Genomic DNA, 13,380 nt, shown 5'->3' on the forward strand with positions numbered 1-13,380 from the left:
TTTTGGACAACATATGTATCAGGCTTTGGCTACACCCACACTCTTTTCATGTGATTTGTTGACAATAAGAAAAAATACAGAATATTGCCAGACTTATCCTTTAAAACATTGAGCTGTGAATAACACATTTTCTTTGCTCACAAGAGTTACAGAACTCATTTTTAATGAAACCCTTATGAAAGACAGGCAGTAATATTTTGGCCATGGGAAAGGAAGGTCTGATTAAGACACCACTCTTTCCTCTCTTGGCACTGATTCACTGAGTGGAGCTGTGACCTCATCCCATCCTGCTGTACAGGAAAGGTGGATCAGATAGCTGGAACAGACACCTGCATGGACGCAGGGTCGTATGTACGGCCGAGGGAAAAAGAGAGAGTCAAGTGACAAAAATAAGGAAGTTAATGTATGTGCAGTACTGTAGATATGAACTTGTGTGTCAGGAAAAGGACTGAATCCAGAGAGATAAAGTGATAACAGTTGAATGAAATAAGACATGGTGGAAATAGACACATTAAGCCCTTTTTGGGATGCCAGGATATGCAGAACTGGAATATTGTGTTGCTTGCCAGTCAAGGAATTATTTCAGACATATTTTCTGGAGGATTTTGCTCAGGTTACATTATTCACCAGTTTTTTTCTTTAAGTGATGAAATCTAAAAATTAGTTTCCGTCCACTGCACATGCAAACATGCCAATTTGGCTAATTTGCTGCTTTGATTCACATCAGAGGCATCATGGTCCTGCGGTCAACTGTGTGTGTTTATATAGGAGAGAGAGAGAGAGACCCAGCCAATAAGTCCAATCATACAGCCAGTATAGACAGGCCCCTCCATTAGCTCCTAATGATGCATTTCCAAATGACCTCACAGCTACTTGTTGTTAGCTAATCACCATGTCACACTCATTTCTATGTTGTGTTCATAATGACCATGGGTCCAAGAAAATTTAAATCAGAATATCCATGTATGTATATATATACATACATGGATTAAGCTGTTACTAAAGGGATTCTGGGAATTTACAGCTCTGTGACCGCTGGTTTAATCAGTTCTGTTATGAATGTATCGAGCTGGAATAAATACAAGGCTTATCAAAGACTTGACAGAGTATAAATCTGCGAGGTGTGCTAAAGGTTTGAAATGTGAACTAAGGTTATCATGGTCAGGCCGTGGATTTTGAGGTTGGAAGAAGGAACTGACAAACAGGGTAGACACAGGAGCCAAATAAATCCTTTGACAGTACTCCATTTCATGATATGTCTGTAGGTGTAGATGTGAGTGTATGTGTATTCATGTGTGTTTGTATTTGACAGAGAGAGAATTTACATTTATGAATGCGTGCGGCAACGATATAAATCTTGCACTGGTCTCCTCCGTCGTGGGGAGCCCCACCAAAAGTGTCACTCCTCAGCCATCTGCTATTGGTTAAAGCTGTGTAATTGCAACTCTGTGGCAAGTGTTCACACAGCAGAATCGATGCTAAGTAAATTCACTCACACACACATACACAGACGCAAACACACACGGAAAAATGCAGACTCTACAGAGACAAGGACAGATGTGAGAAGTGAGAAAGAGGAGTATTTAGTCTGAAGGGAATCTAGGGGCTTATTTCACCAGGAAAGGGTGTATTTATTTATCTATTTATTCTGGTGACAAGTATATAAGAGACACAAAAAAAATGACGATCAGGACTTTGTGCCTTTCAAGCTGTCAGACTCTTTCCTGCCAACCAGGCCTTTTCACATGCAGCAAATATTTCCAAAGACACAACTCACAGTCAACAGGGGCCAGGCACAATCAAGTGGTGGATCATTTTCTATCTTGACTATAAATTGCATCTTTCATGTTAACCCTTTGGTATGTTTTCTTAGAAATGCAAGCGTATCTAGGGCCAGGGGTTCAGTCAAGAGGTGAGAATCAAAGGATGAGAATAGGAGTTGGTTTACACATTGTAATCACTGGTAATTTTATCTAACACATGCCATCATCCTAAAAACTTACGATGATAACAGCAAAGACCAGGAATATAAGGAATTTGATGTTAAATATTGTTGAGAATTATGTTGCTGGCCTGTTAAGGAGGGCAAATACTTTACTGATAGTTTGCAACTCCGAAAATTAAAAGAAAAACATTGATAATAGTGTATTTATAGCTTTAAATAGCCGAGAGGATGAAACTGTACAGACTGTCGATTGTTTAAATTGGAAAATGTGGAGATGTTAAAATAAAGCGCACAAACAAACTTAACTCAGATTGCTCTTCTCTACCTGTTTAATTTTAGGAAAACACTACATGTAACTGCACTTCAAACCACTCCCTATTGCTTGTTCCTCCTCTAGGATTTGAATTTATACTTTGTTAATTTTATGTACTAGCACATGACACTAATACTGCCATGACTGATGGTTCAATCCCCAAGTGACCACTATGGGAAAACAGGGGTATTGTGTTTACTTGTTTTTCATAGATCATTGCTTTTTGAATTCAACACTAACCAAACAGTTTTTGAAGTAAAAAAATATCCTGTAGAGTTAATTGAGCCTGAATCCATGGTGTCTGGTCATCATGTCACGGTCAATGTGCGTAAATGTAGACACTGTTAAAAGTGTAAATGTACCATTTCCCTCCATTGACTGCAAAATACACACTTGTCGGGCATGTGGTCTCCCAAAGCAAGAGGGGATGGATTGATTGCTGTCCTTGTCCACTGCCTCCAACACCCACCCACAGACCCTTCCCCATGTTCACACCTCCCACCTCCACACCATCTCTCCCTCCTCCGCATCTCCTCCCTTGCTCCGCTTCACTGATGCAGGTGGAGGCTTGACCTAAAATCTGGGGTGATGAATGACTCCCATCTTGCTGATGCTAGCAGTCCAAAGGGTGTGTTTGTGTAAACCTACGCCCAGCCTGCTCTGCTGCTTCCTCTCTCAGCTTATAGTCTTAAGCTTTTACATCCAGATATCTAAAACCTTATTTAAATTGAATAGCTTGAATATTCAATAATAAGGCTACTCTGTCTGTAACAGTTGACAATATATCACAGTATTAAGTCCCATATTAAAAAAAAGAATATAGGCCTGTATTGTAAAATGTGCAGTTGACAAACTTTTTGCATAAACCTACAGTGTTATTCATCTTATATGATTATGGCCATTTTCATACAGATTTCATGAAACATGATACCATATGTTTGTTTTTAGTACCACTTAAACTTGAAATCTGAATAGGCATAGATCTGAAAATCCACAACAGTTAAAAACAAAACACAAATTTTATGTTCAGAGTCAGTAGAAGCCTCACATCCAAAATGTGTGAGTATCATGATTCTTCGGTAAATATGAAATCATGAGATCAAATACAAAATTCCTTAAATGTTTATAGGGACTCATGTGACAATTTGTGAAATGCTTGGTGTCCTTCTAAATCATATCATAAAATTAAGTCTCCTCGAAGAAGGAGATTAGACATGATGCTGTTAATGACTCATTTCCATGCATAATGTGCCATGCTGAGCTAAACTCCTCTTTTGATGGTTCACGGTGCGCTCCTTTGTCTCAAAGACTACTTCCACTGAACGGAGCTGGGGGGCACCAAAGTCTGCTCTCCAATCTCCTCTCTCCGCTCACTCCCCACCGTATTCCACAGCCTCCCTCTCCTCTGTCCCCCCTTTTGTGTAGCTGTACCCGAATAAATTAGCAACCCAAATCGGTGACGGGAGGAGGAGAGTAGGGGGGGGCTGGGCCTTGTGGCGGAGGAGTCGGCTTTCAGTCGGTGAGGTGCACTGTGCCCTGAAGCGGCTCTGTCTCAACACATCTACACCCACACACACAGCGTGTCTGAGTGACTGGATGCTGAGAGAGAGGAGAGAAGAGAAACGTTTAAGATCGACGAGAGACCGTTCAGACCACTGCAGGGCCACAGACGGCTCCTTTCTTCTGCAGACAGCAAAGAAACCGTAGAGCTTCCCAGCTGATCCAAACGCGCTCACCTGACACGGGAACGGAGACGCGAAAAGACCCTTCACCGGAGGAGCAACCCAGCCTATAGCGGTCTACCGGATTAGAAAATCTGTGGAATTGGCTCTACTGTCATTTTTGTGGATATTATGTAAAAAAAACAAAACAAACAAAAAAAAAAAAAAAAAAGCCCAGTCCAGCTGGCTAGCACGGCTCCATTCAAGATTTTGTCCTGGTGGATTGTCGGGGGGGGGGGTGGGATTGGAATCCCGTTTGCATACTAATCAGTTTTGGAGGGGATATCCAGAGCGCACATCCAGAGCTGCGGAGTGGGTCAGATGAATGTAAGTGACAGCTCCTTTATTCTCATCCTCTGTGCGTTCACGTTCACTGATGCATCTGATCAGAATAAATGTAGAGACATGAGCTCTAGTTGGGTGGAAGCTTCTGGTTATCCATATGGGTGCACCCTGCATCTGCACCTTGCATGCATGAGCTGGTAGCTGGTCAGGCTATTGGGATGTGGGGAGACCATACTAGAGGGACTACAATAGTATTACAAGATGAATGGATCATGGTGATGCAGAGTAGCCTCATCATATTGATTGTTGATCGGCATTCACAGCCAAGTCGACTAAACAGCAAGGTTGGAAAAAGAGAATAGAGTGGAGCCACGTTTAAAATATGTGCTAAAGGGAGGTTAGTCTAGTAGGCCAGTATATAGGCTTATTATGTCTTATGGAACTATTTAATAGAAGTAACTTAGTGGTTTCCTCCCCAGGGTTGCCAACTTAAAGCAAATACACTTTGTTTGGAGGGAGCACAAAAGCACTTAATGGGAAACACCATGAAGTGCACAAAGTGGGCCAGCACACTTTGGACTGTTTCCTGGGGAGACTAACTGATGTGACAGTGCAGGAATTTAGGAAGACTGTGAAGCGTCACTAGTGGAGATAATTTGTAGTACTGTTGTGTGCCTTTGAGCAAGGCACTTAGTCCAGTAGCTATAGCAGGGCCTGCTCTGCTGATGATGGTGTAGGTTTCCTCTTTTCTCTATGATTATGAAAACAGAACCAAAAGATCGCAAAGGGACTATCTCAGTAGACAATAAAGACCATATAATACGTTAAACATACAAAATTAAGAAGTCCAAGAGGATTTTAGGTAGTTTTGATATCCAGCAGATAGATTCTGACACAACTGTATTTTTGTTAACATGAAGTGTATTTATAGCAGCCAATTCTGTCTGTATATGTTTACATGGCCAAAAGCTAAAAATGGGAACCCAGGGGGCATATTTAAGTACCTAACCACAATAGTTATTCCAGTCATATCTGGTGTCCGCTGGCATCCACAGCTCCTGGTTTTCTGCTGTAAGGAGGGATACGGATCTTTGCATTATTACACTATCCACTTACGTGGTCCTGCAGTATACTGGTCTCAGCCTTAGCCTCTGGTCTGCATACAACCAGTAAGAGTTTGGTTTCTTGCAGAGTGATGAGGCGTGCAGCAAGACATTTTCTAACAGGAACCATATGGATATCTGTTGGTGCGGCTGCAACCGAGCAGAGCTTATGTTGGTACAAACAACTTATAATTACTCACGTCAGCTGCTCAGAGGAACTCCTTTACAGGAGCAGGACTGTAACAAACTCTGGATACTTTTCACAACTTTTGCAATAAAGACATTTCTAGAGAGTTAAATTATATCTTGATTATAGTTTGATTCATGAAGTCATAATGTAGCTTTTTAGAGGATGTGATAATGAAAAGAGGAATTCCAAGTTTGAGCCGAAAGACCACCATTTAATGGGATCTTAATGTTATTCCCATTACTACCTGCGTTTTTAACACTAAGTCAGACAGGACTGTTCATTCAGTTAAGTGTCAAGTCTTTTTAGAGCTTATCAACAAAGTAAACAGTCTGCTGTTTATCTTGCACTTCATGTGGTTCTGTGCAGCTGAATGGGTGAGCATGATACTTACAGGGTTAGGGGCTTGATTCCCATCAGGGCTGTGTTCAAAATACATGCACTTCTTAGACAACAGCATCTGCTGAAACACTTTATATTACAATTTTAGGGGGAGGTGACTGAATAGTACCCACTAGCCTTCAACCCCCAACCCCTTCATTGTATATCGGATTTTTCAGGGTGCACGTTGGCGGCAACGTGGCATCAAACGTGGCTTGGTTTCTACATCTTATTCTACTGCTTGAATCTTGAAATCGTACAGCTAAATCATGTTGGCGTGCAGGGAAATATTGTTTTTTATTATTGAAATTATTATTTTTTCAAGATTAAATATAATGCCACCATCCACAGTCTTTAAGGATCATTTTTGTTTATTCTAATGGTATTATTTTAGGGAATGTCCAAGTTGAAACTTTATTCTTTTGCAAATCTCAAGCAATCTTGAGAGTTTACTTTAAACTCTGGAGATATACAGTGTAATCAAATCGCGCATTCGCCACCCACATTGACACAGAAATCTTGCTTGTACTGTATACACCGTTGTCCTCATGGTGGTTCCCACAAAACCCACATAAGAAGAAACATTTGTCTTTTTTTTGTCAAGTTTGATTCCTATAATCCCTTTCTCACAAATGTCTGAATTGTTAATTAAGAATACAAAGACACTACACATAAAAGATTGCAGAGAAAACTGTTGAGAGTGAAGGCTTTGGTGTAATGTCTGCTTCAGCTCATCAACTCAAATCATGGATTGCTGCCAATAGAGAATGAGAGTGAGGGGAGAAAACAGAAAGCATCTTCCCACCCAAATGTTGCAGCTCACACAAAAATCTGTCTAATTGTATCCCAGAACTCTTTTTTTCCTGGGTTTTATTTTTTATGCATGGGAAATCAGCTCTCAAATGTTGGAAAGTGACTCAGAGACTGCCCCCCCTCACACACATCCTTGTACTTCTATCTTTATGAGGACCGTTACTGACATACTGCATTCCCTAGCCCCTTACCCTAACCTTGACCATCACAATTAAATGCCTAACCCTAACCCTAACCCTCAACCTAACCATAACCTAATACTAACCTAACACTTCAAACCAAGTCTTAACCTTCAAACAGCCCTTTGAAGTTGGGAGGACTGGCAGAAATGTCCTCACATTCCAAAAATGTCCTCACTCTGTAGGTAAAAAACGTGTTTCAGTGTACAAGTACACACACACACACACACATATACAAGCATACACACAACATACACTCCTCCACAAGCCTAACCTTACCCAAACCAACTAACTCACCATCACACCAAGTGCTATAAATGCTAAATTAGCACCTTAAAAACAAGGAGAGTCAAAATAACCATTTGCCCTCACAAGTATAGAAATGCAACACACACACACTCACCATAGTGTTGAATGGGTAGCAGATGACAGCCAACAAAAAACTAAAGTAACATAAATAAGATTGTTTTCCTCTGCCCTGGCACCACAAGTAGCTAGTGGAAATATTTACCCTCCATCTTTCACTCACTGCCTGCTGCTGATGCCTGGGGTTAGTGTTGGTGTTTTTATTTACCTCCCAGACTACCGTCTTAGACATAACATAAACCCAAGACTCAATATTGAGGGGATTTCATGTAATTTTAGTTTATAAGGAAACATGTGAACTATAACCAGTGTTAAGCTGCAGTATTGCGTGAGGGAGTAGCTTCGGTTTCCTGGAAAGCCACTTCTGTTTGCATCATCCAGCCATAGGAAGGCCAGGCAGTTATGAATAGCTTTATTAGTAGAGTCAGAAAATAAGATTCCCATTGATAAGGAATTCCCTTTGCTGATTGCTCCACATTTCATTAACTTTACCCTCAGGGCCTCTCGGTTGCCATGACAGCTACAATCGCCAAGTCTGCCATCTTGCTGTGATTATAATCGTGAAATTTAATTACAGCATTGTAAAATTGTGTGTGTGTTGTGTGTGTGTGTGTGTGTGTGTGCTTACATACAGAGAAAGTGGTACCCAAAATCTCAGACCTTTGACTATATCGATGGATTGGTGGAATTTCTTCCATAAGTATCAAAAATTAAACAAAGATAAAAGCATCAGGATGTAATTTTATAATTTTATTTTGGCTCGTCACTCTTAAAAATAAATTTCCAGTTTCTAAGCAGTTACCATCCTTGCTTGTTTCATTCTTCTTTCTTGCTGCCACAAATTTGGGAGATATTGTTTGAATTATGAGGTTCATACTTTGCAATTTGTGGTTGTAGAAACGTGTTCATATAAAATAAATTCTGGCAAAATTAATAAAACCCTGATACATAATCATCTTAAGTCATAACTCATCTTTTAGCTCGGACTGAAGCTTATTTTCTGACAGTGTACTGTAGTCTTTCCCCTGGGGAAATACAGATCTTACCTTCCTACTTACAGTATGAAGACCCATCTATCTGCTGATCTGGAGAAGATATTACTGTATGACAGACTCAACCAATCAAAGGAAATTACTGGACTGTCCTGTCAGGCACAGAGTGATTGACTAGCTGAAGTTTTGAGATAGTGCAATTCCATTTTTGTTTGTTCTGAGGCCCAGTTCTGAAGTCACACTACATTGTTATTCATGGTCTTTGTCCAGACAGTAGGGATCCTGTTAGCGTAATGATCAGGTCAGCTGAATGGGAAAGACTACAGAAACAGGCCAAATAAAAAAAGACATCTTTACAGTGCAGGACAGTAGGTGCTGTCTGCAAGGCTGTGGGGAGACTGCTTTTGGACTAGTTCTGCTGCCCTTTAAAAATACCACGTTTCAAACGTCTTGACTTGCTACAGTGTAATCTTCAAATTTGACAACAAACACTGATCCAAACTAGCCAGCGTAGCCAGACCATTCCTTTAGCTGGCTCATGATTAAGATCTGGGATAATGACTTCTGGAAATGGGTTGTTATATTCCTCTTGGAAGCTGCAGATGGAAGTCCACTGAAGCCTGGTGTTGTCTCGAGTTTCCCCATCCTGTGCTTCTCCGCCGTGGGTTGGACCTGTGACACTGGCTCCCGAGTGCCAAAGTTTGGCTAGATCGTTGGAACTCTGGGTTTCTCGTTGTTGGAGTAAATGGATGGAATAAGTGAGATTGTTTCTGTGCATGCATGCAAGCAAGTGTATGGCCTTAGGATATACCCATGTAGTTGATGGCGATATCTCATTAGGGGTACAACCAATGACTATTTCTATCAGTGATTAATCTCTCAATTATTTTCCTGACTAATAGATTATCCAGTGAAAAATGCTCCTCATAATTTCCCGAAACCCTTGTTTTGTCTGACCAACAGTCCAAAACTCTAATAGATTCTATGTACAATTATATAAACCACAGTAAATCTTCACATTTGCGAAGCTAGAACCAGCAGGTGTTTGGCATTTTTGCTTGATAAATGTCTTAATTGTTTTTGATTCATTTTCTGCCTGTCCACTAATGGACTTGTTGTTTCAGCACTGTATCCCACTGTGTCTGTTCTTTCAGGTGCCTGCAGAGACATTTCTGCTTGGATCTTTTTATTGATGACTGATTTTTATCTTCCCCATTGAGGGGACAACTGGCGCAGGGCATGTGTGCAGTATATGATGGATGAGAAGTGTCTAAGTTCTGAGGCAAGCAGGCTGAGCAGAGAGAAAGTGTCTCATGTGTTTTTAATGAAGTAAGTGAGATGATCTGAGCTTCTGGTAACTTCAAACACTTGCACTGAGATGAGAGCTGCATGTAGGGCATCGCAGCTCAGGTAGTGCAACGTGTTATGCAAGTTAAGGGATTCAGAGACTGGATGTCTGTGGGTGGTGTGAGACAGGAGGAGGGAAAAGAAAAAGTTGGCTAGAAAAAGTTTTTTTTGTTTCTTGATAACTTTGAAAGTAGTGACCTTTAGGAATATGAAAAATTTTTATTCTGTGCTGTTTGAGATTGATATTGCTGTCAGAGAATCAAAGCACTATTGATCAGTCCAGAAGTAAAATTTTCATTTGGAGCTGCAAACCCATCCATCACATCTCCATCTTTTTTTATCATGATTTCATTTGCTCATTATTAACTGATGAGTATTGATGTCTATTTAACTCTGCTGAGCAAATTAAAACAAAGACAGACAAACTTAATTCCCAGGCTTACCACAAGAAATATAATGGCGTAACATGATACAGAGGCATTGTCTTGGAGAACAGCTGCCGGCGCACCACTAACCCGAGAGTTGATGGAGAATTTAATAATTAAAAAGCCAAGTCACTGTCCCATATTCTGAGCTAGAGATGAGTAATTACAGATTTTGATAGTTTCCCAGATCTGTCAGCCAAAGAAGAACCAAAGTCCCAGTCTCTCTCAGTGAAAGTAAGCCTGTAGCATTTCTCTTAGAAAGTTATTGACCTATTTTCACCTTAAAAAAATGTGCTCTGTTAGCTGGCAAACTCTTCAACTCAACTTTTTATCACTTTTATTAATATTTATGTGTTTTCTGAAACAGTAGCATGACCTGATGTGACTTTGTGCCTGGTTTGCTGTTAGGTCACATCACTGATTGTTTCACTGGGTGGAATGCAGAAAGAGATGAAAGTGTGTGCCTGCCTGTGTGTGAGTGTGTATGTTTAAGTTACAAGATGGATCTTTGGTTTCCTTTCTCCTTACCCTGTTTTGGCTATCAGCTGAGTGTTTTGTCTTTGAAGTTTTCTGCTGTTTGTTCATTAATGAATGCTGTGATTGTTCTAATTTAACACTGTGTGTGTGTGTGTGTGTGTGTTAATGTGTTCATCACATTGTGGGGACAAAAGTCAGTTCATATTACAACATTTGGGGACTCACCTCCCACATGGGAACAAAAATCCAGTCCCCACAAAGTTATAACAACGAGTTTTAGGTTTAGAATTATGACTGGGTTAAGGTTAGGTTAAAGGTTGGGGTTAGACATTTAAGGTTAGGATAACCCAACAGGGAATTAATGTAAGTCAATACACCGTCCTTACAAGCGTGTGTCAGTACTATACAATCATGCACAGAAATCAAACAAGTAATTTGGTAAACATTGCAATTGAAATTTTAATTACAGTATAATCAACTCTAGAGTGGTTACTGATTATTTGTATTGCATTTACATCACATTAACATCTGAATGTGATGATTCTCAAGGGCCGTCACGTAGGGCATACAACTTTACACCACAAAACATACTCACACATGTACACTGTCTAATAATACTCTACTAATACTTACTAATAACAAAATAACTAATAAATAACCATAACTGTGTGTGTGCGACACATGCCGCACGTTTGTAGCACAATGTGCAGCCAAATGAAGCCATTAAGTACTTGTTTGTGCATGTTAATGTCTTCCACATTCATCACTGATTATTAGAATAGTTCCTGATGCTTAATTACTTCCAGTCAATGTTCTGCTTTTCACCACAGAGGATTGAATTGGTGTTCTCCTCTCAGATTGAACTCAAAATGCAGATCATGAAAAGAGAAACAGTTAGCTTGAGCCACTATAAGGGAATTTATCTCAGTTTCACCAGTGAGGTAATGATGTTTGACAGAGAGTCGTGGACTTGGTTCGGCTCGACAATTTGCCCTTGTGGGATATTAAACATGCTCTGATGGGGAGGGGCGATGAGTGATGGTAGATGGCAGCTGCTGCTTCACCTTCAGCGAAATCTCACCATGCCTTTTTCTTTTTTTATTTGTTTTGACCCTTATGGCCTTATACTCTTTGTTTTGCTTTGTTATCTTACTCTTTCTTGTCCTCATATTCCTTGAATTCCTCCCCACTTTCTCGATTAAAAAAAAAAAAGGTCATACACACACACACACACACACACACACACACACATTCTCATCAGAGAAACAAAACCCACTGCACATTCACTTGGCAGTGTGGCCTTGAAGGTTAGTGGATCACCTCTGGCTGTGTTTTAACTTGCTCCATGGCTTCACTAAAGGTCCAGAGGGTACATTATTTATGTGTGTGCGTGTGAGTCTGCATGCCTGTGTGTGTTTCAGCACTCACTCAGAGTAAGTGGAACGTCTTCATGTTTCTGTCTCTGTCACCGTGGCAATGTTTTTTAAGGAAACCTCATTGAGAATTACACTTTTCTTCTGTATCTCGAGTTCCACTTCTTCCTTTGCTCCTTCCATCTCTGTATTGTTGTCTTTTTCCTCCTGGCCTGTCGGGCAGTAAAATCTAGGACGTTTTGTCACAGGGGAACTGGTGCAGTTTGTAATTGTGTGTCACTGTATTCCAGCTTGACAGCCTCTGTGTGGGCAAATAAACAAATCTGAGTCATCACACCAGCTTTGAATTGTTATGCTGCTGCTGCTGCAGAGTTTCAGAGTCTGTTTTTCCCCAGCTGATATCCCCATGGAGATGAGTAAGAATGTTAGTGGAGAGATGCAAAAATGTAAGTATAGCATGCCTATCTTAAAGTTATATTGCAGCAGAGTGAATTGAGACTGTTTTGATAACTTCAACCAGTCACGTAGTGCCACACTACAAAATAAATTAGTCAAATATAGTCCATAGCTCAATACTCAGATGAATTAAGATGAACAATGGCTGCGAAGAGCACTTAGAATCTGCTGAAGGTTTTCTATCATGCAAAGAAGGGGATGCAACGTACCAAAAATGATTTTATTGAATAATATTTTAAATAGCACTGACCCCAAAATGAGGACATATAATGTACAACCAGTGCTGGTCTTTTATGACCGAGAATAAAACAAAACTTAAACAACAAGTCAGCACTTTAACCTAATTTTCATCGCATCATTTCACGTCCAAATGAGTGTATGGAGCCAAACCATGAAAAAATATCTCACTCTCCAAATACCTTTGGATTGGAACAGAAAAATGTTCATTCAAACATTCACTTCCTTGATCAGAGAATAAGGCTTATGTCTTCTAGTTTATTATTTTCCATTCTGCTCTTCAGAATAGAAAAAAACCTGCAATATAGAAACAAAGTGTGGACTTGAGTCTCAGTAGGCTCCTGGCACAGAGGCTCGTTCTCGCTGTGAACTGACCAGTCTCTGCGATGACGTGGTCCCCCTCTCCTCCCCACCCCCACCCTCTGTATCCTCACTGATGTCACTGACATGGACATTTATGTAGGAAATAAGTCATAAAATAAAACTCCAGAGTAACATTTCATGGACAGAATTAAAAACAAAGGCTTTCAGAGAGCTGAGGTAAACTGGGAAAAATGTTAACAGCTTGGTTCCTCTGTACCAGAGTTTATAATCACTGATATAGTTCTGAATTACATAAGAAAAATTAAGAGGGAAATTAAAAGATGCAAACAATGATTAGATTTGAAAAGATACCTGATGATAGATCAACTGGATGATATTTGAACCTCAGATCAGTTTTACCAGCTTCTCTTTCACTTTCCCTTTTACAGTATGTATTTGTGGCTGGATTAGTTGTCA

At 40.2% G+C, this 13,380-nt stretch overlaps 1 protein-coding gene across 1 annotated transcript in view; it reads left to right on the forward strand.

Annotated features, from left to right (window-relative positions):
* The first annotated feature begins 3,620 nt into the window (after window positions 1–3,620).
* LOC122888232 (protocadherin-16-like) overlaps window positions 3,621–13,380 on the forward strand; it is an 85,481-nt gene continuing 75,721 nt past the window's right edge. Inside the window, exon 1 of the mRNA XM_044222354.1 lies at window positions 3,621–4,306. The gene's annotated coding sequence lies outside the window, so the exon portion shown is untranslated. The remainder of the gene's footprint in view (window positions 4,307–13,380) is intronic.

This window comes from Siniperca chuatsi, linkage group LG14, assembly GCF_020085105.1.
Source record: "Siniperca chuatsi isolate FFG_IHB_CAS linkage group LG14, ASM2008510v1, whole genome shotgun sequence".
Taxonomy (NCBI): Eukaryota; Metazoa; Chordata; class Actinopteri; order Centrarchiformes; family Sinipercidae; genus Siniperca; species Siniperca chuatsi.